General features: G+C 35.0%; 1 pseudogene; it reads right to left on the bottom strand.

Annotated features, from left to right (window-relative positions):
* Positions 1-1,147: 1,147 nt before the first annotated feature.
* Positions 1,148-7,267, bottom strand: LOC107797673 (protein FAR-RED IMPAIRED RESPONSE 1-like; annotated as a pseudogene).
* Positions 7,268-24,322: the final 17,055 nt, after the last annotated feature.

The raw sequence follows: 24,322 nt of genomic DNA, 5'->3' as shown, positions 1-24,322 counted from the left end.
GAAATACAAAATATTCTATTTGTCATTTTATTTTAAATACAATTGTGCTTAGATAAGATAACTTTTATGATAAATATAATTTATTTTATGATAAGCATATAATCATAAGTTATAATAATTAATAAATCGATAAAAGTTTCTCAGTAAAAAATAAATCTAAATAGGATAAAATATTTGAAGAGAAACAAACACGGTCTTTTATCACCACAACACTTAGAAAGCAACATACCAAAAATTTGATATGTCCTCGTTTATTACATACAGTTCAAAGATTAATACATAATCACATAAATATAAATATGCAAAAGAATAGAGAATTTGCTTATCTTAAATAGTCAATGAGCATTGCAGACTTGAAGAGGCGGGGGAGGGGGCTTAGGTTGAAATAGTACTTGAGGCAGTGAGTATCGATGCAAGAGTTTTGTTCTAAAAAAAATATTTTAAGGATAAAATAGTAAAAAAATTGGTCAAACTTAAAGTGCTTATAAGCTAAAAATTTATAAGCTGGGGGTGACCAACTTATGGCTTATGGCTTTTGGCTTATTTTTGACTTATAAGCACTTGGCTTATAAGCACTTTCAACTTTACCAAACGCGTAGATAAGCCGAAAAGTGCTTATAAGTTAGTTTGACCAGCTTATAAGTTTAGCCAAACACCCTCTGAGTCATAATTCAGTTCGTCAAAATCCAAATTTAGGACTTCAAAACTTAACGACTACAAGGTGCTAAATTCTTTAAAAATATGAGTTCATTACATAATGTTTATACTACTTTCAAGAGTTGTTCACATACATATCTATGGTCTATGGTTTATAATGAAAATATGAGTTCAATTGAACCAGTTCCGCCTGTACTGGAGAACACTTGGCGTGGGCCAAAGTAAGATCTAACGGGGCAAAACAAAGAATTCATATAACAATGTGTTGAGCCAACAAGTTACAGTCAATAAATCTACATATAGACAAGGGGGTGATGATGATTGATGGCAAATTATAACAAGAATACGCATGTTGTATGAGATCATATGGCTAGTTTTTCATACTGTTCACAAAATTATTCAGCAGCTATAAAGGGTAAATGTCAAATTAATTACTATTAGAACCCACAAGATTCATGATAAAAATACATGCCAAATTATCTGTGCATTTGCACACAAAGAAAGCAACAAATTCTCATAAGATTCTTGTGATAATGAAGGAAAATCAAATATTCCTAATTTGTGTTCCTTAACAATGAATTCTTGTATACAAGAAGTCAAAAGTTTCTTTTGTATACAAAGGCGACAATCTCATGTATGTACAAACTACCAGATAATAAAGTTGCTCATGGGAACTACAGTGTGAGAAGTTTAACAAGATTAATTCTTCAAACCCAAGTTTGCCGTTGCCAAGCGCAGCATCTGTGTATTAGCCATGCTAGACTGATGATAGAACCCAAAAATGGGAAGAAATTAAGTATGTTGACAAAATGGTGATCAAACAAGAAGAGAGATACAAGGCAAAATGAGCATAAGGTATACCACCTCCTGCAAACTGTTCTGGACACCAAAAGAACTTTGAGCAACTGCTGGCCTAAAATACATTTGTCCCTACAATGATAATCTGATATTCAGTAGTAAATGGAACAGCAAGAATTGGCAATATGAATTATTTAGTTGAAGGTTACCCATCCATAGACGGGGAAAAGGTTGCTCTTACACTAAGATAGCTTTTGGGCTTGGTTTGGGTTTATTCTTTGGAAAATAATTTTGGGAAATGTGTTTGGATTATTGCACCCAAGGGTGTGGCCTAGTCATCAACGAAGTGAGTTGAGAACCATAAGGTCTCAGGTTCAAATTCCAGCGGAGGCAAAAACACCAGGTGATTTCTTCTCATTTATTCAAACCTTAGCAGACAGAGTTACCCGGTACGTGTGTTGGTAGGATATAGTAGGTCCCACGTGGAATTAATCGAGGTGTGTGCAAGCTGGCTCGAACACCACAATTATTAAAAAAATGTGTTTGGATTATTAGTTTTGAGAAAAAAGTTTTCGCAAGACAATTGTATCTGGGTTGGAATGTTTTTAAACACTAGAAAACTAAAATGCACTTCATGAATTTGATAAACTGTGACTCGGACCCTAAAACGCCACCAAGACCAACAGCAAACCCAAACAAAATTTTGATCTTCTCTAAACATCAGACAGTCAAACTATACCCACAGAAACAATAAAAATACAGAAAAAAGATTGTCACGTGACGTTGTAGTTATTCCTGGAAAATGGATTTGGACGCAAATTTTCCAGGCAAAATGCAATATGTAAAGTAGGGAATAGAGGGTCATGGTGGTGTATTTGGTTAGTTTTGAGGAAAACGGGTCTGCCAGGTTGTGTTTGATTCACAGTTAACATTTTGGTCTGACGTCAGTAAGGCACAAAATCCATTGGATTTGGTTTTTGAGGTACTTTTCTAAGCGAAATAGGCTATCTGCCACTTTAGCAAAGCCACAGGCAATGATATCTTGACACACAACAAATAACTTTTTTCCATATGTATAGATGTTACCAGTCCATGGAATGTAGGTTGAGAGAGAGAAGGGCAATCTGCAATTGAAGCAATTGCATTCAACTGTCCCTAGAAAAGAACAAAGCCAACCGAATTGTTAGTTTGAGACAACACCAGAAATCATAGAATACATCAGTGCTTGGAGTTATTAAATTAATCACCAGCCCCGGCATGTTTGGTTGGTTGCCATAAGCTTGGATATTTGTATTCAATTGTCCCTGCACCAAAAGGCAAAAACAGGCTGGATGGTTCGGTTATCCTGATGAACTGAAATGCCAGATACACAGCATGCAGATGTACAAATTGTAAGTAGCATTACAAACCACTCCTTGAATCATTTGGGGGCTGTTATAGTAGCCATCTGGAGTTGGAAATCTAGCATTTATTTGACCCAAATATATATTATAGAATTCGGATCACAAAACTAATGATTTTAAATTTATAATACTCCAGATGTTCCATTTTATGTGGCACACTTTCAATTTTAAGCTGTTCAAAAAAGAATGAAACTTTTTTATATTTGAAGACAATTTAACTGTAAACTTCCTCTTTTACCCTAACATGCTTTTATAACCACAGAAATGCCATGATTAAGACAACAAATTTCAAAAAAATTCAATTCTTTCTTAAACTCCCAGAACAGTCAAACACTGCCACATAAAATGAAATGAAGGGAGTAGCGATTATATTACGAGACACTTGTTATTTAGCTCTCCCCATACAACACTATAAATTATAAACAAAAATCACCACAACATTGGCTGCATGGCTGAATGTGATTGAAAAGGATAATCAACAGTCGGTTCTCTCAAACCTGATTGCCCCTGCAACATATATGGAATATTAATCAACCAACAGTTCCGTCTTAGGTGGACGTACGTTTATGTAATGCTATGATAGAAAATAACCATCTGTTGCCATCTATTGTTTATCCCCACGGATATAATCTTTTGTTCTGTATATACCTAAAATATAAGGACAAACTCAATCAACACTTAGTAACTTGCATATGAGAACTAGAAAGAAGATCAATAACTTACTACCTTCTCTTTTCTTGCTATGTTCTTTCCGTTACTCTTGCTTGGGTTGTTACTATCTATAAATACTTGATTTGGGGGAAAACAAGGTTCTGACTCATTCAAATTTGGATCATTCACAGCCTCACATCTTCTCAGAAAATTTTCCAGCACACTGAATACAATTTTATAACTCTCTTGAGATAGTGACCCTTCATCACCTAGCTCAAATGCCCTTTGACATAGATCATAATATCGTTGAACCCTAGAATCAACCAAATTTACATTCCTCGTCTTCTCTCTACTCTTTGCACCTTTAGTCCAGCGACTTAAAATATATTTAGAGGGGATGTTATGCACACCAGCCATTTGAAGAACTATCATCACGTGTCTACAAAGAAATCCACTGTACTCGAACAAATGACAAGAACATGAAGCATCAGATGTCTTCTCACTCCATACAACAACGAATTCCTGATTTTCTTCAAAATCTTGGACTCTATATGTGGCAGCTGCACCATCATCACTTTCTATTTTAGGGTGACATGCAACCACTCCCAAAACCTCTACTTGGAATTTCTTGAATATTGTATGAGTGTATAAAGTTGCCATCTGCTTTTCAAAAGGGGAGGGAGATTTCAGTCCTGGTTGTTTATACCTCGTCTCAGAATCAGCCCTTGCCTCTTCTTGATATTTCTCTCGCAGCAGTTTCTTATACTGGTCAAGAAACTCCTTCAGTGTCGTCTTGCATAACATGCACTTGTCTAAAAGAGAGCTCACGCTTTCCGACCGTTGCATTGTAGACATTCCTGCCAAGAAGATATTATTCATGAATGTTGGTACCCACCTTAGGCGATCTTTGTACAATGATTTAATCCACAAGTCATTCCTCAAATCAAATCTATCCACCACCTTCCACCACCTCTTTTCAAACAATTCATTGGTCGCAGACCTCAAAATGCATTTATTAAATTTGGAGAGAAAATTTTCATGCTGCCTAATGACATGACCAAGCTTCTCCTGGATATTACTTAGTACGTGCCACAAACAAGGTTTTGTCTTGGTCAGTCAGTATAACTTTTGGAGCTTGTCCACCCATTGCCCTAAGCCATGCTCGCATCAACCAAACAAATGTCGACTTACTCTCATTGGCAATCAGCCCACACCCAAGCAATATGGACTGACAATGATGATTAACACCAATAAAAGGAACGAAGCGCAACTTATAATCGTTTTTTATATATGTAGTGTCAACAAGAACTACGTCACTGAAGTTATTATAGTCAATCCTTCCTTTAGCATCAACCCAGAAGACATTTCTCAAGCATTGCTCTTGATTCAAATCCATAGCATAAAAGAAGTTTGGATTTTCATCTTGCATGTAAAGAAAATGCTCAAGCATAACTTGTGCATCTCCCTCGTCTAAAGCCAAAGATTGAGGACTACTATTTGCAACAACATTCTTTTGCCTCGCATCTTTCTTCATCACACCAGATTGCCTAGACATTGTCACAAAAGTCTTTTTCGTCCTCTCACGGATAGAATGAAATGCATCTGCACCATTCTTACCCAAATCAGTGTTCCTATGACCTCGAAAATAGTTGGTCCAATCTGGAAATATCTCATGGTTATGCTCTTTGACAAAAGTACAAATAATCCACCTTCCATCAGACCTTCTCTTTACATGCAAGCAAGCCTTACAATCTGTTTTTGACCAAGACCTGTTTATTCTACCCTTTTTTCTCCTCACAGGAATACTTCCTGCACCATCAGCACTTGGAACAGGTTCTATAACAGACTTAGAAGGTTCTCGCTTACTTCCATACCTACTGCAAACAAATTTTGCATCAATAAATTTTCCAGAAATTCTTGATCGACGGCTAGCCTTTATTATTGAGGAAAATCCAATGGACTTAGCATATTCTTTGTAGAACGAAAAGGCATCCTCCTTCGAATCGAATTCCATAACATCATGAGGCTCCAAACTCCTATAGCAATTCACGGCCAAAGAATCTGCATTTGGTAATACATAGGCACCACAAGATGTTCCTTCATTCCAACTAGTTCCTGCATTCTCTCTGTCCAGGAAAACACTCTTTGAAACAGTGACAGTAGCTCCATCTGTACCGGAAAGTTCTCCTCTTCCATGTTCCATCCTTATATGTGTATGGTGCCCACAGTCTTCTTTCTCCTTGTGATGATCTCTTGACGGATGCTCAAGGTCAATAACCATTGAGGTAAGACGTGTTCCTCCAATCCAGGTAGTCAACCTTGTGCCTGAAAACACGTCCGTTCATAATTGGTCACTATTTTGCCTAACAGAGGTAAATTCTAGTCAATTCATCCGCAAATTATAAGTTTTTGTTTTTACTTGAGAAAGAAAAGATTCATCCAATAAATACGGTTTCTGAAACATTATTGTCGAAGCACAGCAACATAGGTCTCAGGTGTGCATTGTAAGTAATATTCACGAAAGACGAAGGAACAATATTAGCGATTGAGTGTCTAAAATTACACTTGCAAAGATTATTCACATATTTATGGAAGGCCAATGTTGTTATTTTAAGATGGCAGAAGAGGGCAGATTTTTCAGGCTTCATAAGGGTGACAAGAAAACAACTTAATCTCCACAAGTCCTCCACTCTTTGCAAACCATTCTACTTTTTCTGCAAATTGCTGGATATTTACTTAAAGGAAATAAGCTCACATTGTCAAAATGTACCTAATATAATAATACCTTCACACATTTGATGTACCTACTGGTGACACCATGCTCAAGTGAAGGAAGCTGAAAGGTTTCCAAGTTTCGTGGAAAACAAAAATTGAAGTAGTCTTATTGGGCTAAACATAATGCTCCTATTAGTAATTTATTTTAGCTAATGTTTTGGATGAGCTAAGGGAAGTATGAGTGTTGTTATAGCTCCATATAGCTTTCAAAAATATACTGAGAGAGGGAAAAAAAGCGGGGAAAATCCAACTAACTTGTCCTGTTGTCCATATGCCATTTGAAGTGCGCCAAATGGGCCAAACGACTTCCATCACTTATGAACAAAAGTCATTATGCTTACAATTATCTGAACTTTTAACTTCATACTACTTACTCGAACTAACACTTAGACATTATTATTAATCTTTAGTACTCAAAATTTTCACCATCACACTCTTTCTTGATTAACTAATAAAAATATCCTCACCTCACTAACTAAACATTTTCCATTAAAAATGACTTCCGTCATACCAAACACACTTAACTCTCCATTTCAAATTTTCCAAATTGACATATCATACACACTTACAAAAAGAAATTCACCTATAACAGAACATGCAAGCAAATTAGCAAGACTTATCAAGGCATTCTCATGTGGACATCACACACATGTATCAGCTAAGTAGTTTTGGCACATGTAAATGCGGAAACAAAAATAACCAAGAGTGAGAAAACTTTTCGTAGGAAAAAATAAAGAACAGAAATACTCTACAAAAGAATAAATATGTGCCTGCACAAATACGGTATGAAATACGTGTAGTTATTCGTGAAAATACATGTAGGGAAAGAGAGAAAGTAGAGAATTTACAGTGCGAGTAGAGAATTGTGATGATCACAGCAAAGAAGAGTGAAATGAATATTTGGGAGCGAGTATAGAGAGTACAGTTTTTGCCAATTCAAATGATTAGGGCTCGAAATTGGTGTGCGCGTTTCTGAGTGTGTTCCCTCTTTCCATACTCGCGGTTTCATGTGGGCTAAAATTCCCTCTTCCGGCCCAATGGGCTTAGCTGTCACATGGAGAAAATTTAGTTGGCTGAAGTGCACGAATAGCCCCTTTTGAGGCCACTGTTTATATTTTGTCCGTATTTTAAAATTTGGAAATATAACCTATTCGCTACACAACCGAAAGAAAGTGAAATTTATGCTACCGCTGGTTGTAAATTTTTATAGTTATTTTACAACTTTAAATCATCTAAAGTTTCCAGTGAACTGAAACCTTAACTTTTGACCAACTAAAAAGTTTGATCATAATTTTTTTTATAGTTTTAATATAACTTTAAACCATCGCCGAGTGAACTTGGATGAAACCTTCTGCACAACTTTAGACCTTTAGACCAAGTGATCTAAAGTTTGGTCATGATTTTTTTTTAACTGCTCTTTTTCAACTTTAGACCACCATGTCTAAACTCCAAAGTTTACAGTGAACTTGGATGATGGAACAGAACGAGACCAGTAGCATGTCTGGCCAAGTTTCTAAAATCAGCTTATTTTGAGAAATATTTTTCTCAAAAGTACTGCTCAAAAAAGTGCTTTTGATGAAAAACAGTTTGTGTTTGGCTAATTAATTTGAAAAGTACTTTTGAGCAGTAATTAGTGTTTGGCCAAGCTTTTGAAAACTACTTCTAAGTGTATTTTCTTAAAAGTTCTTCTCAAAAAAGTGCTTTTGGAGATAAGCTTTTTTTTTTTTGTTTCTCAAAAACTATTTCTGCTTCTCTCCTTCTAAAAGCTTGGCCAAACACCTCAATTTTTGGCCAAAAATACTTTTGGCCAGAAAAAAGCTTGGCCAAACAGGCTATAAGTTTACTTCCGCTTGTGCAGCAGGGGTTATAACTTGCAAAGTATTTTAAAAAGTGCCAAAACATAAATGGCAGCCTAAAAAGGAACATCCCGTCAAAAAAATAGATTTTTACCTAGCTATACTATATTAGAAACTTATTAAGCTATTTTCTCTATGTTTTGTAATTTTTAATAAGTATCTAATCTTTTTTTTATAAATTGTATACATTGTTCCTTAAAAGGCTCTCAGCCTAGTGCCTTCAATAAAGAGATTCAATTACATCATTTCCTCTCTTTTTTTCCTCTCCTCTTCTCTCTCCTATTTTTTACATCAAAATCCCTTAATCTACACTAGAATCTCCATCTTCTCTCTTTCTACCATTGCCGACATCTTTATATTATTAAAAAATCGTTAATTGTATCATTCTTTTACTGGGAGACTGGACAACGCTGAAAATGAAAATACATTCAGATTGTTGCCAGAATTATTCACAATGTCGTTCCATTAAAAAGCTTTGAAGTTTTGAATTCGATATTCATATTTTCAGATTTTGTGATTTGTTTGGATTGGATATTTTTGCAAATGATTGAGAATATGCTTTGGAGTTTATATCTCAATTTTGAGATAAATTAGTTAAGTATAAAGTTGTTTTAGGTAAAATTTCATATTGAAATTCGAAAAAGAAGAAGTTGCAGAAATTGTATGATAATTGTATGATAACTGTGTCATAATTGTACATCAGATACACCAGTGTTTAAAGCATAATTGTATCATACTTGTATCACAATTGTATCTAACTTGTATCTGGTATATTAATACCCAAAACAATACCTGATACAATACTGATAAATTAATATGTTTTTAATATATGTTTGTGATACAAACTGTAAAATTAGTCACAAACTCACAACTACTCGCAATAATATACAATGAATATATAATTATCATACATTTGTAATACAATTCCTACAGCATTTATGATACATATATAATTATAATACAATCGCGATGCATTTCTGAAAATTTGTGATGCAATTATGATCTTCATCTTCTTCAAGTTTCAATCACAACTCTACACTAAAAATCTAATGTAATCGTATTATAATTGTATTATAACTGTATTACTGTTACACCTTGTACGTCCGAAGATGACGTATAATGAATATGAGACTTGTTAATCATGATTTAAATGAGTTTAAAGTCATAATATGACTATATATGATGGTTGGACAAAACACATAAAGTTTGGAAAAATCGGATTAAAGTTGCATAAAAACCGACTAAGAATTTGCCCTATAACAGAGTTTTTTGAGAAATAAATTTTGTATACTATATGAGGTCTTTTGGGACATATTATATATCAAATTGAAGGTCTTAGAATGTAATTTCCAACTATCTTAACCGTTCATTCATACGATATACGGATAAAAATATATAAGCATTGGAAAATGAGCGAATCAGAGGGTGCCAAGCTAGCCCCTTTTAACATTTCAAAAGTTTGATAAATATGTTTTAACTCGTCTCTCTCTCTTCATTTTACATAAAATCTGACCAGAGACACCATAAAAGAACGGTCTTTGAGCTCTCTAATAGCTTCAAATAATACTAACATCCCGGGTACGAAATCGAGAAGCGATAACATCAGAACGATCCCAACGACGTAAGTATCACTATATTACCTCTCTTTTTCTTTGTAGTTTGAGTTTTTGGAATGTATTAAATAGTTAATAAAAATTTATAATTTTTGTATTTAAGCTTTAAAATATCAATAAAAGTTGATAAATTCGTTTCCTAATAGTTAGATCTCACGGGACGATGATCGGAAGCCGTGAGTAACATTTATTTGATTTGTGGTGGACTGTTTTGTGGGCTGTTTTGTGTTGCTTTTGGGATGTCTATTGTGCTGCTGATTTATGGAGTTTGAAAGGATAAAAATGGCGTGGAGAAACGCCACATGTGGTAGGGTAGTAGGTTGGTCGTTCGTCGTTGTAGTTGCAGGCTAATTGATAATTTGTTGATTAGGTGTATTATGGTATATTTGGGGGTTTTGTTATATTGAAGGTCCCAGATTGTAATTAGGTTGGTTTTAAGTTGCTGATTGTATTATGTTTGTATCTCGCCTATAGTAGGCTTGAGGGAGCAGTAAAATCAGGGAAAATGCTGCCCGTTTTATTTTAGAATCGAGTTATCGTTTGAGATACGTAATGTACTACCGCCATCTAAATCATACACGTATTTCTTTGTTATAGGGTTGGCGCTCTAGTTGTCATAAGCTTGTTGTTAAGTTGCATTGACGACTTGAGGTATGTTAAGGCTATCCCTTCTTTCTTTTTGGCATGATCCAAATGATACAAACGAAACGAGCAAAATACGCAACTTTCATAAATGACTCTATTCATAGAAATACTAGGGGTGTCTATATTCTTGATTCCCCATGTGAACTATTATTATATCCTCTGTTCATGGGTCCCAAAAAAATATGTATTTGATAAAGTTTGTCTGAAAAGAATATAAATTTTATGATATTCAAGAAATCTTATTAACGTATTTCTTATGCATTTCATGCATTTATACATATACATTGACCCTTGACCAGAAGGCGTTATATACGCGTATATTATATGTATATGGGATATGGAAAAATGTTAAGGCGTTATATACGCACCACCACCTGATCAGCTGGTATATGTTGATGATTTTTCTCACAGTGGCCGAGATGATATGATGGGATATCCTCAGAGGCTTGATGATGTTATGTACACCTATACCTATGCATGATATGACATTTACACGCACGTGCATGATATTATAAATGTTTCAAGATTCACAAAGTTATTTAGACTCACATGTGGAATTCTTTACCCCATGTTTCATCTATGTCTTTTATGTACTGATTTTCATGCTTTACATACTCAGTACATTATTCGTACTGACGTCCCTTTTTGCCTGGGGACGCTGCGTTTCATGCCCGCAGGTGCATGTAGACAGGCTGACGGTCCCCCTTCTTAGGATCCTTGATCAGCGAGAGTTGATGTGCTCCATTTGATCCGGAGCTGCTTTGAGTTTTGGTATGGTGTGTTTACAAATATATATGGGTACGACGGGGCCCAGTCTCTTCCTTTATACAGTTGTACACTCTATTAGAGGTTTGTAGATAGTTATGTATAGTTATATAGTATGTGTCCTTGTCGGCTCGCCCTACAGTATATATATGTATGTATATATGTCTTTTGGGCATATTTTCCCACGTAGGTTGTTCATATGAATTAATAGTTTATTTTCAGACGTTATGCATGACCTACACTTATTTCATGTTTATATCTTAGACGAATGCTTATGGGTGTTCGATAGGTAGAACTCGGGCACTCGTCACGGCCTATCGGTTTGGGTCGTGACAAAAGTGGTATCAGAGCAGTTTTGTCCTAGGGTTGTCTACAGACCGTGTCTAGTAGAGTCTTATTTATGGGTGTGTTGTGCACCACACTTATAGACCAGATGCTATAAGATATTTAGGATGGTTACTCTTCTTTCTTATCTTAGATCGTGCGATATAAGAATTCATTTTCCTAACGACATGTTATGTTTTCAGCGATACCCAATAAGGCTACAGCCGCCCAGAAGGGCAAGTCCGTGGATGATGAAACTACAAGTAGAGCGCCACGAGTTACCAGATCTCGGGGAGAATCGCATAGTGAGACTCTATCTCAGACTTCACAAGTTCACATACCCTTCCCTTTCCAGAGGAGATCCGAGGGGCACCACCAGCTCCAGCACTCGCTCCAGTACCCCCCAACTCCTCATCCAGATGCACCGGGTCAGGAGATGAGAGATGTTATTCAGTTATTGACTCGATTAGTGGCCGCACAAGCTCGACGTCAGGAGGTTAGTATTGGTCATGCAGATAGGGCCATTAGTGCGAGGGTTCATGATTTCATTAATTTGGACCCTCCGATATTCACTAGAGCATATCCAAATGAGGACCCTCAAGTATTTATCGATAGGATGCAGAGGACGTTGAGGGTAATGAAGGCCATTGCGACTGAGTCAGTTGAGCTAGCTTCCTATAGATTTCAGGATATTGCAATTAATTGGTACGAGTCTTGGGAGTTGTCCAGAGGTGAGGATGCCCTTCCAGTAGTATGGCAGGATTTTACAGAGGCTTTTCTTCATCATTATTTGCCACCAGAGCTTAGACGGGCCAAAGTTGATAGGTTCTTGACCATTCGACATGGTAATATGAGTGTTCGGGAGTACAGCCTTCAGTTTGATTCTTTGGCGAGGTATGCTCCCACTATTGTAGCTAAGATGGAGGATTGGGTTCACCGGTTCTTGATGGGGTTGGAGTCGCACCTGCTCAATGACTGTATGTCGGTCTCACTTTATCCAGGCATTGATATTTCTCGTATTCAGGCATATGCTCAGGGTGTAGAGGAGCGTAAGCAGAAGCAGAGGGCCGATCGTGAGCATGATAGGGGCTATAGTAAGAGAGCGAGATCTTCAGGTCCTTCTGGTGAGTTTCGATGTGGTCAGAGACAGCAGTACCCGAGGTATCCAGCCCAGTCATCGGCTAGCACAACCCCTCAGTTTTTCGGTAGGAGATTTGATCGTTCCACATATTCAGGGCCCAGTTAGAGTTCCAGGGGCTATCGTTCTTAGTATAAGGGTAAGTCAAGTTAGATGAGGCCACCCTTGCCATGATGTGCTCAGTATGGTAAGCATCATGTCGGGCAGTGTCTCGTGGGGTTGGGTATTTGTTATACTTGTGGTTATCCAGTCCACGTTATGAGAGATTTTCCGACAAGAGGTGGTGCAGGAATAGTTCAGTTACCGGGATCTATAGCTGGTTCCTCATCATCAGTACGCCCCACTGGGCAAGGATCACAGGCACCAGTCGGTCGTGGTAGAGGCAGAAGTGGAGCATCTAGCTCGAGCGGTCCTCAAAACCGCATTTATGCATTAGCGGGTCGACAGGATCAGGAGTCGTCACCTGATGTTGTTACAGGTATATTATCAGTCTCTTCATATGATGTATATGCATTGATTGATCCAGGTTCCACCTTATCGTATGTCACTATGTTGGTTGCTAGCAAGTTTGGGATAGAACCTGAGTTAATTAAACCTTTTGAGGTATTTACACCTGTTGGGGATTCAGTGATAGCTAGACGGGTATATAGAGATTGTATAGTAGGAGTTCTTAGTCGTTCTATAGTAGCGGATCTGATTGAGCTAGATATGGTAGAATTTTATGTTATAATGGGTATAGATTGGTTGGCTTCTTGTTATGCTAACATTGATTGTAGATCAAAGATGGTTCGGTTCTAGTTTCCAGGGGAGCCAATTCTAGAGTGGAAAGGTAATACTGCATCGCCGAGAGGTAGGTTTATTTCCTATCTCAAGGCAAGGAAGATGATCAGAAAGGGTTATATTTATCACTTAGTTCGGGTACAGGATGTGAAAGCAGAGTCATAGACCCTTCAATCTATTCTGGTGGTTAATGAGTTTCCCGATGTTTTTCCCGATAAGCTTCCAGGCCTTCCGCCAGAGTGGGAGATTGAGTTTTCTATTGACACATTACCAGATACTCAGCCGATATCTATTCCTCCTTATAGAATGGCACCTGCAGAGCTAAGAAAGTTGAAAGAACAACTTAGGGATTTGCTTGAAAAAGGCTTTATCAGACCCAGTACATCACCGTGGGGAGCACCTGTGTTATTTGTGAGAAAGAATGATGGTTCCTTGCGGATATGTATTAATTACAGACAGTTGAATAAGGCGACAATCAAGAATAAGTACCCACTCCCGAGGATTGATGATTTATTTGATCAGTTGCAGGGTGCCAAGTATTTCTCAAAGATAGACTTGAGGTCGGGGTACCATCAGGTAAGGGTTAGAGAAAAGGATATTCCAAAGACAACATTCAGGACCAGATACGGACACTTTGAGTTTTGTGTTATGTCATTCAGTTTGATTAATGCCCCAGCGGTATTCATGGACTTGATGAACTGTGTGTTTAGACCCTCTCTAGATCTGTTCATGATTGTATTTATAGATGATATTTTGGTTTATTCTCGTTCAGAGGTTGAGCATGCAGATCATTTGCGTGATGTGCTCAGAGATCTACAAGAAAGGTAGTTGTATGCAAAATTCTCTAAATGTGAATTCTGGTTGAATTCTGTAGCCTTCCTTGGTCATATTATTTTGGGTGAGGGTATCCGGGTCAATACACAGAAGATTGAGGAAGTGAAGACTTGGCCTAGAGCCACGACACCGACAGAGGTTCGTAGCTTCCTGTGTTTGGCAGGTTATTACAGGAGATTTGTAGAGGGGTTTTCTTCCCTTTCAGCACCATTGACAAAGTTGACTCAGAAGACAACCAAGTTTCAGTAGACTGATTCTTGTGAGCGGAGTTTCCAGGCATTGAAGGATAGATTGACTTCAGCACCAGTTATGACACTTCCAGAAGGGACCGATGGTTATTCTATCTATTGTGACGCTTCGGGCGTTGGATTGGATTGTGTATTGATGAAGCATGGTAAGGTTATCGCTTATGCTTCTAGACAACTAAGAAACCACGAGAAGAATTACCCCACCCATGATTTAGAGTTAGCCGCGGTGATTCATGCACTCAAGATATGGAGGCAATATTTGTATGGCATTCATGTAGATATCTATACGGGCCATAAGAGCCTTCAGTATATATTCAAGCAAAAAGTATTGAATTTACGTCAGAGGCGATGATTGGAGCTACTAAAAGACTATGATGTTGATATTTTATACCATCCAGGAAAGGCGGATGTAGTAGCCGATGCCCTCAGCCGTAGATCTATGGGTAGCTTATCATATTTACAGCCAGAGAAGAGTGAAATAACTTATGAGATTCATCAGCTAGCTAATCTTGGAGTTCGATTATTAGATTCAGGTGGTACCAGAGTTACTATTCAGGACACATCAATATCCTCTCTAGTAACTGAAGTGAAGGAACGCCAGTATGAAGATCCTGTGCTAGCTCACTACAGAGATACAACCCCTCAAAAGGAGAAGACATCATTGGAGATTACAGGAGATGGAGTCCTCAGATATCGAGATCGATTATGTGTTCCTAATGTAGCAGGGTTACGCCAGGAGGTTATGGGAGAAGCTCACTATTCTCGTTATTCCATTCATCCAGGAGCGACAAAGATGTATCATGATATCAGTGTAATACACTGGTGGGACAGAATGAAGAAGGATATAGCAGAGTTTGTTACTCAGTGCCCAAATTGTCAGCAGGTTAAGATTGAGCATCAAAAACCCGGTGGATTATTGCAGGCTATAGGGATTCCGACTTGTAAATGGGAAGTGATTAACATGGATTTCATCATAGGCTTACCTCGTACCCAGTGTAAGTTCGATTCTATATGGGTTATTATTGATAGACTTACAAAATCAGCCCATTTTCTGCCTGTTTGGACTACTTACTCAGCAGAGGATTATGCAAGGCTTTACATTAGGGAGATAGTACGAATTCATGGTGCCCCTATATCTATTATCTCAGATAGAGGTATTCAGTTTACAGTTAATTTCTGGAAGTCCTTCCAAAAAGGATTGGGAACTCAGATAAGTTTTAGTACAATATTTCATCCCCAGAAAGACGGTCAGGCTGAACGTACTATTCAGACACTGGAGGATATGCTACGGGCTTGTGTGATAGACTTCAGGGGTAGTGAGTATGATCATCTTCCACCTATTGAGTTTGCATATAATAATAATTATCATTCCACCATTCAGATGGCTCCATACGAAGCTCTTTACGGACGGAAGTGTAGGTCACCTATCAGATGGTTCGAGATTGGGGAAACTAAGTTAGTAGGACCAGAGTTGGTACAACAGGCAGTTGAGAAGATTAACTTATAAGGGAAAGGCTATTAGCAGCACATAGTCATCAGAAGTCCTATGCAGATAATCGACAACGAGACTTAGAGTTTCAGGTAGACGACTGAGTATTCCTAAAGGTATCACCGATGAAATGCGTTATGAGATTCGACAAGAAAGGAAAGCTTAGCCCTCGGTACATTGAACCTTATAAGATCATACGCAGAGTAGGCCAGATAGCATATGAGTTAGACTTGCCTTCCAACTTGGAGTCAGTACATCCAGTTTTTCACGTGTCTATGCTCCGCAAGTGTATTGGAGATATTTCTAGAGTCGTTCCAGTTGATGATAGTCAGGTCATATAACATCTATCATATGAGGAATCTCCCATTGCTATACTAGATAGACAAGTTCGGAGATTGAGAACTAAATATGTATCTTCGGTTAAAGTACTTTGGAGGAACAATAATGTGGAGGAGATGACTTGGGAAGCTGAAGAAGACATGAAGTCTAGGTATCCTCACTTTTTTCCGCTTCCGAAGGAGGATCGTACTGAGACATCACAGCCTTAGGTACGTATATGGTACTTGATTCTTATGTTAGTTATTGTCATTGGTTGTGTGAGACCATTGGTGTTATTGATGATTGTGGACCTGTGTGGCTTTGTATTGTTGGGTTTTCTGTCTGACAGGTTGGTAGTGATACCATTACAGAGGAGACTCTGCCAAAATTTCTATAAATCTCTAGGAGTTTAACATTCGAGGACGAATGTTTCTAAGGGGGGAAGATTGTTACACCATGTACGTCCGAAGGTGACGTATAATGAATATGAGACTTGTTAATTATGATTTAAATGAGTTTAAAGTCATAATATGACTATATATGATGGTTGGACAAAACACATAAAGTTTGGGGGAAATCAGATTAAAGTTGCAGAAAAACCGACTAAGAATTTGCCCTATAACAGAGTTTTTTGAGAAATAAATTTTGTATACTATATGAGGTCTTTTTGGGACATATTATATACCAAATTGAAGGTCTTGGAATGTAGTTTCCAACGCTTTTAACCATTTGTTCATACGATATCCGGATAAAAAGATATAAGTATTGGAAAATGGGCGAATCAGAGGGTGCCAAGCTAGCACCTTTTGACTATTCAAAAGTTTGATCAATATATTTTAACTCGTCTCTCTCTCTCTCTCTCTCTCTCTCTCTCTCTCTCTCTCTCTCTCTCTCTCTCTCTCTCTCTCTCTCTCTCTCTCTCTCTCTCTCTCTTCATTTTACATAGAATCTGACCAGAGTCACCATAAAAGAACGGTCTTTGAGCTCTCTAATAGCTTCAAATAATACTAATATCCCGGGTAAAAAATCGAGAAGCGATAACATCAGAACGATCCCTACGACATAAGTATCACTATATAACCTCTCTTTTTCTTTGTAGTTTGAGTTTTGGAATGTATTTAATAGTTAATAAAAATTTATAATTTCTGTATTTAAGCTTTAAAACATCAAGAAAAGTTGATAAATTCGTTTCCTAATAATTAGACCTCACGGGACGGTGATCGGAAACTGTGAGTTCGAGTTATTTGATTTGTAGTAGACTATTTTGTGGGCTGTTTTGTGTTGCTTTTGGGCTGTCTATTGTGCTGCTGAATTATGGAGTTTGGAAGGATAAAAATGGCGTGGAGAAACGCCACATATGGTAGGGTAGTAGGTTGGTCGCTCGTCGTTGTAGTTGTAGGCTAATTGATAATTTGTTGATTGGGTGTATTATGGTATATTTGGGGTTTTTGTTGTATTGAAGGTCCCAGATTTTAATGAGGTTGATTTTAAGTTGCTAATTGTATTATGTTTGTATCTCGCCTATAGTAGGCTTGAGGGAGCAGTAAAATCAGGGGAAATGCTGCCCGTTCTATTTTAGAATCGAGTTATCGTTTGAGATATGTAATATACTACCGCCATCTAAATCATACACGTATTATTTTGCTATAGGGTTGGCGCTCTAGTTGTCATAAGCTTGTTGTTGAGTTGCATTGACGACTTGAGGTATGTTAAGTCTATCCCTTCTTTCTTTTTGGCATGATCCAAATGATACAAACGAAATGAGCAAAATACGCAACTTTCATAAATGACTCTATTCATAGAAATATTAGGGGTGTCTATATTCTTGATTTCTCATGTGAATTATTATTATATCCTCTGTTCATGGGTCCCAGAAAAATATGTATTTGATAAAGTTTGTCCGAAAGAAATATAAGTTTTATGATATTCGAGAAATCTTATTAACGTATTTCTTATGCATTTCATGCATTTATATATGTACATTGACCCATGATAAGAAGGCGTTATATACGCGTATATTATATATATATGGGATATAGGAAAAGGGTAAGGCATTATATACGCACCACCACCTGATCAGCTGGTATATGTTGATGATTTTGTCACAGTGGCCGAGATGATATGATGGGATGCCCTCAGAAGCTTGATGATGTAATGTACACCTATACCTATGCATGATACGACATTTACACGCACGTGCATGATATTATAAATGTTTCAGGATTCACAAAGTTATTTAGACTCACTGGTGGAATTCTTTACCCCATGTTTCATCTATGTCTTTTATGTACTGATTTTCATGCTTTACATACTCTGTACATTATTCGTACCGACGTCCCTTTTTGCCTGGGGACGCTACGTTTTATGCCCGCAGGTGCAGGTAGACAGGCTGATGGTCCCCCTTCTTAGGATCCTTGATCAGCGAGAGTTGATGTTCTCCATTTGATCCGTAGCTGCTTTGAGTTATATATATATATATATATATATATATATATATATATATATATATATATATATATATATATATATGTGTGTGTGTGTGTGTGTGTGTGTGTGTGTGTGTGTGTGTGTGTGTGTGTGTGTGTGTGTGTGTGTGTGTGTGTGTGTGTGTGTTGTTCATATGAATTAATTGTTTATTTCCAAACGTTATGCATGCCCTACACTTATTTCATGTTTATATCTTAGACGAATGTTTATGGGTGTTCGATAGGTAGAACTCGGGCACTCGTCACGGCCTATCGGTTTGGGTCGTGACAATTACCTTAGAGAACTAAGACTTTTAGAAAGCTGAAGCAATAAACAAGTTGGACAATTGTGAGATACTATGATTATTTGGTATAAAGTTATAGGCTACACTTTTGGTAAGTAGTACTCATTCTAAGACTTTTTGAAGGGAAACAAATAATGATTGCAGGGGATAATTAAGCTCATAGATGTGGGGAATTGGGGGTTATAGTTTAATCCCTACATTTAAGGAATACATCTTTTATCGTGATTTTATTTACAAATAGTAAATATAGATACCAGTATAATTTTTAAGGAACCTAAAGAAAAGTGGTAAATAAGTTTCTAATTATAGCTAGGTAAAAATCCCTTAAAAATTTCTTTTTTTAGAATCTTATGGAAAATGTTCAAAATAAGTCCAAACTTACCAATCTCTGGCCATTAATCACATACTTATCAAAACTAGCCAAACATTTACAAAATTGAAATCCCAGATAAATAGTGATTATTTCTCTCCAAGAATCAAACGCAAAGATCTATTTTCATATTTGTAAGCATGATCAGCAATTTTAGATGTAAGACGGAAATAAAATTTCATACATGAGGTAGCAAACAATGTGATGAAACACAAAGAAAAACAATTATACAAGACTCCAAAAATCTAAGCAAAAAGAGAAGTTTTTTCCAATGGATATGGTCGAATTTCGTTGAAAACGTATAGATGGTTTGATATACAAAATTGAAGGTGATTTAATTTGGACTAGTTTTAAGTCAAAATTCGTAGTTGAAATCGAGTTTAAGGAATTTTCCGTGACACGTGTATCAAACATGTATCACGCGTGTATCTCACACACACGTATACACTGATATATATGCGATACATATTTGATACACATATGATATACATGTGATATACAAATGATACATAGTGTGATACACATATCATCTTTTTACTTGTCTATCTTCTAAGTACTTTGAATTTTTCAATTCAAATTACCTCAAAACTCCACAAAATCATTCAAAAACTGAGATTCAAACTCTTTAAGATATACCCAATTTATTCTAACAATATTCACTCAAAAAGAAAGCAAAATTTTGACGTTTTTTTGCTACAAATAGCTATTTGGCTAATATTAATAATATTTTATGAAATGATTAATTTTTGTATTAATTTATTTATGGGCTGACATAACCGATAGTTTCTCTTTATTTTTTCGGTCCAACACTTCTACGAGTTGAACAAATGTGAAATAACCCTTTCTTTCTTAATGCTGCAAAACTTTAAGATGACCCATAACCCTTTTCCTTAGTCTTCAAAAATTATTCCCATAGGTGAAAATCGAACTATCATTTGGCTAGAACTTGGGGACAATTTAATCTAATCCTTGAATTTACAAAACTAAATTTTGTCCTGTTTTTTTTGGGTTTCACTCTTGTATTCTTTGTGGAGATGTCACGTTGTAGCACGTGAGGAAGAGGAGGATCCATCACTAGCGAACTATTTGTCAGTCAATAGAGTTCCTTTCGGTCAAAGTTACTATTATAAGAAAAAAGAAGGGAGAGAGAGAGTAGGGATAAAATAAATAAAAGAAAACCAATCTGAATACCACACTACAAACATACCTTTTGTGCACGTTGACGTGTATTTAGTATTGATTCCAAGGAAATGATCAATATGATTATTTGTGGAGAAATTATTGAAAACTCAATATTGTATGATTTACTGTCAACTTATGCATTATCTTCTTTTGAAGTTTTTTGATTGGGGCTAATGTTTAGCGGACTATCTATACTATATTAAAAGTACGAATGCCTTAGCATAAAGTTGTTCGTCTTTTTTACCCTTATAAAATAGAGTTCGTACTAGACAAAATAATCATTTGATTGTTTTTCTAATATTTATGACACAGTCAATTAATAATTTTTTTAATATTTAGGACTTTAATAATATCCTAATATTTAGGATTTCTATATCAACTAAGTTTTCTATATTAAAGTTTTTTCTTATTTTAATTTAGTATACCATATTTGCAACAAAAAAAAAGTAATAACACGTAATACATAAAAACCACACGTAATACATGAAAACCACATTTTTAGGTTTAGAAGCTTTAGAAAATATTGCAAATACACCTTAGTTAGGAGAAAAGAAATTTAAAAGAATTACAAGTAGAGAAAAAAAGATTGATTAAAAAGGGGATGTTTCATAACTAACAAACTTAACATCTTGTTTGGATGGCTATTATGTATCGTTTCATAATGTATCGTATAGTAATGTATCGTTTTGATGTATACAATATTTAGATAAATTATATTTTTTTTTTGTCGTTTTATGATATCATGCACCAACAATATTAAGAATAAATTTATAATATTTATAGAGAAAAGTAAGGTACGAGGTAGAATTATTATATAAAAAGATAGAGTAAAGGATAAAATAAAATTATTTAATAATATGGAAGGGCAAGATGAGAGAAAAAACTAAGGGAATGACGCGACCACACAAAATCGGACGTTCCATAAAGTAGCACTTTTCGTCGTTACGTAACGACAGATTTAATAATACGGTACAATAAAATTTAAATAACAACCAAAAAAATTGTATTTAAAATAATAATACGATACAATATAACATTTAACAACCATCCAAACAAGATTTAAGAGTCTTTTCGTTCTGTTAACTTTTTTGTAAAGATTGATTTTTTGGAAATTCAGTCTTTTAGAAAAAGTTAACAATTACATAATGCAATTTGGCATTATGTTCTTCTAATAAGCTACTAAAAAATTAACATATACTCCAGTACTCTAATTTATTATTAAAAAATATTAATGAATATAATTATTTATAAGTTGTTAATCACTAACATTAATTATTAAATAATAAGTTTCACAATGCACATATATGAAATATTGTTATCAAACAAAATAATGTAAAAAACAAGATTTGAATAGAGCCTCGAAGAGGAGTCAAACCTCCACGCTATTTAGCACGAGATTTTGAGCCCCGCGTGTAATAAAAATAGAAGAATTTTCATATAAAATATTATATCGAATCCACTTTCATGACACGATGTTAGTATTCTCAACTTCTAGAATATAATTAATGAATAGAGTTTTTTGACGAGTCATGTGGTAAATAATGAATTTTTATAATCTTTAAAGTTTTACACATGATTGCACAAGAATTGTGGGACGAGCCCGTGCTTAAAGTGGTGGGCCCATAACAAGTGTTCGTCAACGCGCTTGAGGCATAAGCTTGCAAAGACAAGAGCCCACACATAAATTCAAGAATATCTTACAAGTGTCTCCAATTTTGCCTACCCTTTATTTGGCAAGTGCAAACAAAAGTGATTAGTAAAAGCAAAATAGAAAGATTCAAAATTGATATATTCATTAATTTTTTACCTTTTGAATCCTTCATTGAATAGTTTTGGAAGTCTTGATATTATAAATTTAAAAGCAATCGAGATTTTAATTTATATAAATGATTTCTTATTTGAATATTATAACATTATCATAATTTTTTTTAATATTATAACATGACTATAATTCATTCGATATTATCTTTTAACTCTTTAATTATCTGCCCATATAATACTTTTTACTTCATTAGTTTTTTGTATAATATTTTAAAATGATACTTAATAATCAAAATAAATAACAAACAAATAATTAAGGACATAGAAGATAAAATATAGAGGGAGGCAAAGAGAAAGAAATAAGATAATTGGATAAGTCATATTTTTTCATTTATCGAAACAACTAAATAGGATAAATATTCATCATTTTTCAGGAATATTTATTTTCTAATTTTATTTTATAATGCAAACATGTTATGTAATATTTAGATAATTTCTTAATAAGTTCTACACTCATTATATGAATACACGCGCAAAGCGCGTACCCTAAGACTAGTACTATATTAAAAGCACGAAGGCCCTTAGCGAAATGTCGTTCGCCTTTTTTGCCATTTAAAAAATAAATTTCACACTAGACAAAATAGTCATTTAATTATTTTTCTAAAATTCAGGACTTTGAAATCAATTAAAATTCTACATATTATATCTTTCCTTATTTGAAATTATATTTAATTAGTCCTAACTCTCGCATGCCATGACTCAAAAAAAGATATTTTTTTTGGAGAAGAAAACTTAAGTTTTAAAAGATAGCAATTTGCTTTGTTGACCAATAAAAGATATCATCATTTAATTATTTCCTAATTTTAATAGAAAATATAACCAACTTTACACAAAATCAATTGTAAACATAACGCCATTAAGTTTTTCTCCAATTATTCCAACAAATGACAACTTTCTACATTTTTGCTATAAATTATACTATTTATTATAAAATATTAAATCAACATTAGTCATTTATAGACTTTACATTGTCATTTATCATTTTTTTATGAGCTATAAGACAACATCTTCATTCCCAGGAGACTAAAAGAATTAATTTGTCAATTTATTTTATATAACAAATCTTAATAAAATTATTTTTATGTTATTGGTTATATATATATCATAAAATAACAATAATTTTCATAAGATATTTCCATATAAGTATGCATAATTCACAATGAGATATCCAAGTACTTCTATGATCAAGATTTCTTTCGCTTGCTGGGATCATCAGTCGTCTTTTATCAAATTTAGAGAAAACTCAAATATTTTTAAACAAAAATATTCTATTTGTAAAGGAAATTCTAACTTTTGTTATGGGAAACTTTAGTTGATTATCAAACGAAATTAGGAATTTTTTTATACCCTTTTTATCTATATTTTGAATTGTAAAAATGTTATGCTTTTACTTTGAACACAATTTAATTTCTTCTTAAAAACTTCCAAGTTTATTTTTAATTTCATACAAGAAAAGAACCATCCTTACTTCTTTATCAAATTATTTTTAATGTGAATTTATCAACGAAACTAAGAATATTATAACTCAAACAACTATTTATGGATGTCCATATTATCTTAACGTTGACATTTTCTCTTAAGTCTTACTCTTCAATCATGTACTATTTTTTTAAAATAATATACATATATAATACTAAAATTATTTTATAGTGAATGGAGTAATAGGTAAAACTAAAGCATATTCTTAGTTTGAAAATTAAAGTTAAGCTGAAAAAGGTATTTGAAAACTATATTTAGACTTACCTTTTAAAGTTGTTTCCGAAAAAAAGTTTAAGAGTTATAGACAAAATGATTTGTTGTTGTAAGCATTGTTAATACAAATTAATACATTATACCTACTATGATTGGGCTTCTAAACTAAAAATAAAATTCATGTATCATAATT

Source organism: Nicotiana tabacum, chromosome 17, assembly GCF_000715075.1.
Source record: "Nicotiana tabacum cultivar K326 chromosome 17, ASM71507v2, whole genome shotgun sequence".
Taxonomy (NCBI): Eukaryota; Viridiplantae; Streptophyta; class Magnoliopsida; order Solanales; family Solanaceae; genus Nicotiana; species Nicotiana tabacum.
The sequence above is the reverse complement of the archived record's forward strand: the minus strand, read 5'-3'. Positions and strand labels throughout refer to the sequence as shown.